The sequence below is a fragment of the Chiloscyllium punctatum genome, chromosome 19, assembly GCF_047496795.1.
Source record: "Chiloscyllium punctatum isolate Juve2018m chromosome 19, sChiPun1.3, whole genome shotgun sequence".
NCBI lineage: Eukaryota > Metazoa > Chordata > Chondrichthyes > Orectolobiformes > Hemiscylliidae > Chiloscyllium > Chiloscyllium punctatum.
This window is the reverse complement of record NC_092757.1, coordinates 10,865,458-10,869,066: the sequence shown is the minus strand read 5'-3', so window position 1 is coordinate 10,869,066 and position 3,609 is coordinate 10,865,458. Positions and strand designations below refer to the sequence as shown.

Below are 3,609 nucleotides of genomic sequence, written 5' to 3'. Positions count from 1 at the left end.
TCGAACAGACTAAATGATTTTGCCACAGACTGCGACGGCAAGCTCCGCTAAAACGTAATTCTTTAAAGCAGGTGTAAGCAACACAACGTTATTGGGGTACACCGCGTGGAAACAGATACTGTGGTGTATCTCGTCCATGCTCAGCACATATCCAAACTTAAACAAGTCCCATTAAACAACGAGCTAATGGAAACAGAAAGGTGAAAGGTAGAATGGCTTCAAACTTCAGGGCTGCATGGCACTGAGCCCGAGCAGGGCCAGCTGAGGCTTGTTTCTGCAGTGTAGTGGTCATCGCGTTCGCCTTATACGTGAAAGGTCCCCAGTTCGAAACTGGGCAGAAACTGCTTTGTTCTTCAATTGCAGCCTTTTACATGGACAAGAATGGAGCTTTCTTGCTTGCTTTCCCATCTGCAAACCTGCCTTCGAGTTTGCTTTAACAAATCTGCTCTCGTAGTGAAATGCAATGCAATTCCATTTACTTACAGTGCAAAGCATTGTGAAGTTTTTCTCCAACCTGGTTCTGATCATATGCCATTCTGTTTGAGAGTGTAGCTACCCCCTTCTGATCCTTCCACGAAAAGCATTACCGCATTTGCATTCCTTGCGCAGGCGGCCCGGTTCAAAGACGGAAGAAGCTGATGCGCTGGTGTCACAGTGCACCACGGATTCCTGAACTTGTCTGTCTGTCAAATGTATCCCAAAGTCGTCTCTGAAAGACCTCATTTGGAAGGTGTCTGTCGTTATTCAACGTGCGAGAATTGGCACCAGAGGTCCTGAATCATGTTTTGGAGCAGTTCGCACGTTAGTGGCTCATTGAATCAGCAACAGCAATGAAAGAAATTACACTCTCAGAGGAACCTCTGGACCTGTGCTTTCATAGCGCCGCTGGTATTAAGGTGCGCCCCGAGATCTAAGCCACGTTGGAACTGAAACGGAGGAATCGACAGTGAGGCTACAGAATGATATCGCATCCATTTGGTTTTCTTTAAATCACTGAGGAGCAGGAAAATGTAAACGGGGAGGGCGAGTGGGGAAGTGTGGCAGTTGCAGCTCTGGTGAAACTCCTTCTTTGTGATTCACTCACCAACCAGAGACGTGAAGGTGACTCAGGCATGAGAGCTCTTCACATCGTGAACAAAAAGCAATCAAGGGCAGTTAGCACCTCTTCCGGAGTGGGGGTGGGGTGAGGTAATTACCTTTTGACTTCTGTTACTATGTTCAGAAACTGGCTTTTCGATTGAGGTAAACAGAAACTGTTTTTCTAAAAAGCACTATGGAATTTGGTAAACTTTATTGAGTCGCTTCTCATCGATTCCCACACAGGTTTCCAACTCAGTTGGTATCCATGAGGCGCATGTCCAGGTGTGAACATCTCTGCAGCAAATTGCACGGTTAAGGTAAAAGGCAAGGAAAGTGGCATCTCGAACGGGCCCCGAGGTCAGACCTTCCTCACAATGTAATCTGAAGTTCTCGGATTGTAATGTTACCTCCGGTTTTAGGGTGGAACATTAGATTAGATTAGATTACTTACAGTGTGGAAACAGGCCCTTCGGCCCAACAAGTCCACACCGCCCCGCCGAAGCGTAACCCACCCATACCCCTACATCTACATCTACATCTACATCTACCCCTTACCTAACACTACGGGCAGTTTAGCACAGCCAATTCACCTGACCTGCACATCTTTGGAATGTGGGAGGAAACCGGAGCACCCGGAGGAAACCCACGCAGACACGGGGAGAACGTGCAAACTCCACACAGTCAGTCGCCTGAGGCGGGAAATGAACCCGGGTCTCTGGCGCTGTGAGGCAGCAGTGCTAACCACTGTGCCACCGTGCCGCCCACAAACGTTCTTTGGGAACGTTATTCCGCAAAACAGACACAGTGACTGAAACTATGCTGCACGGTATGATTTGGGACACGGCCTGCTCAGCTTTGTGCATTTTCATTGTAGTCCAGTATTTTTCATGTTCCGTGTAAACGTGAAAGTTGTCCTGTTTCAAGCAATGGGTGAAATCATTTAGCAAAGCAAGAATCGAAATTGCAGTAATATCAAGTTGCTCATGATAATTTGACCCAATCATAACCGATCATATATGCTCAAGCACTCACAGATACATTTGTAGCTGACTCCAGTCTGAGAAGATAGACTCAGCTTACCATTGATTTTTGTCTGGATTGATGGGCTATCATTATCTGCTGAGAAATTGATATTGTAGACGGGCACATCCCAGCAGCTGTGCGAGTCGGAGAGGGATCATGGAACCCTTTTCACGTGAGTTTGCATCTGTTGTTATGCAGGAGCACAATTGGAAGTGCAAGAAAATGGAGTGCAGGGTTTGTTGGTTGTGTGGCCGAGCGGTCTAAGTCGCTGGATTAAAATTCCAGTCTGGCCAGATGCGTGGGTTCGAATCCCACCGCTACCATTTCTGCTGAACTGCTCCAACGACACAGCTGGTTGAGTTTCTGTCCATGACGACCAGACATCCCAACCCAATCTCGTCCCACCTGGCCATATTCCTCCAAACTCTTCCCATCCAAATGCCTCTTAAATGTTGCAATTGTCCGATACTCCACAACATCCTCTGGCAGCTTGATCCCTACACGTAATACCCTCTGTGTGAAAAAGTTGCCCTTAACGTCTCTTTTATAGGACCAGGTCTCTCACCCTAAAACTATGCCCTCGAGGGAAATGACTTTGTCGATTTATTCTATCCTATCCATGCCCCTCATAATTTTGTAAACCTCTGAAAGGTTACCCCTCAGCCTTCGAAGCTCCAGGGAAAACCGCCCCAGCCTGTTCTGCCTCTCCCTGTAGCTCAAATCCTCCAATCCTGGCAACATCCTTGTAAATCTTTTCTGAATCCTTTCAAGTTTCACAACAATTCTTCCGAAGGAAGGAGACCAGAATTGCACAAAATATTCCAGCTGTGGCCAAACCAACCAATGTCCTGTACAGCCGCAACATGGCCTCCCATCTCCTGTACTGAATACTCTGACCAATAAAGGAAAGCATACCAAACGCCGCCTTCACTATCCTATCAACCTGCGACTCTACTTTCAAGGAGCTATGAATTTGCTTCCAAGGTCTCTTTGGTCAGCAACACTCCCTAGGACCTTACCATTACGTGCATAAGTCCTGCTAAGACTTGCTTTCCCAAAATGCAGCACATCGCATTTATCTGAATTAAACTCCCATCTGTCAGTTAGCCCATTGTCCCATCTGGTCCAGATCCTGTTGTAACCGTCTTCGCTTTCCACTACACCTTCAATATTGGTGTCATCTGTAAACTTACTAACTATACCTCTTATGCTCACATCCAAATCATTTATGTAAATGACAAAAAGTAGAGGGCCCAGCACTGATCCTTGTGGCACTGCACTGGTCACAGGCCTCCAGTCTGAAAAACAGCCCTCCACCACCACTCTCTGTTTTTTTACCTTTGAGCCAGTTCTGTATCCAAATGGCTAGTTCTCCCTGTATTCCATGAGTTCTAACCTTGCTAATCAGCCTCCCATGGGGAACCTTGTCGAATGCCTCACTGAAGTCCATACAGATCAAATCTATCACTCTGCCCTCCTCAATATTCTTTGTTACTTCTTCAAAAA

The 3,609-nt window shown here is 46.7% G+C and overlaps 2 non-coding genes across 2 annotated transcripts; both read left to right on the top strand.

The window, feature by feature from the left end:
- The first annotated feature begins 270 nt into the window (after positions 1–270).
- Positions 271–343, top strand: trnai-uau (transfer RNA isoleucine (anticodon UAU)). The gene has a single exon. It is a non-coding gene; the product is annotated as a tRNA-Ile (tRNA).
- Positions 344–2,344: 2,001 nt separating this feature from the next.
- Positions 2,345–2,426, top strand: trnaf-aaa (transfer RNA phenylalanine (anticodon AAA)). The gene has a single exon. It is a non-coding gene; the product is annotated as a tRNA-Phe (tRNA).
- Positions 2,427–3,609: the final 1,183 nt, after the last annotated feature.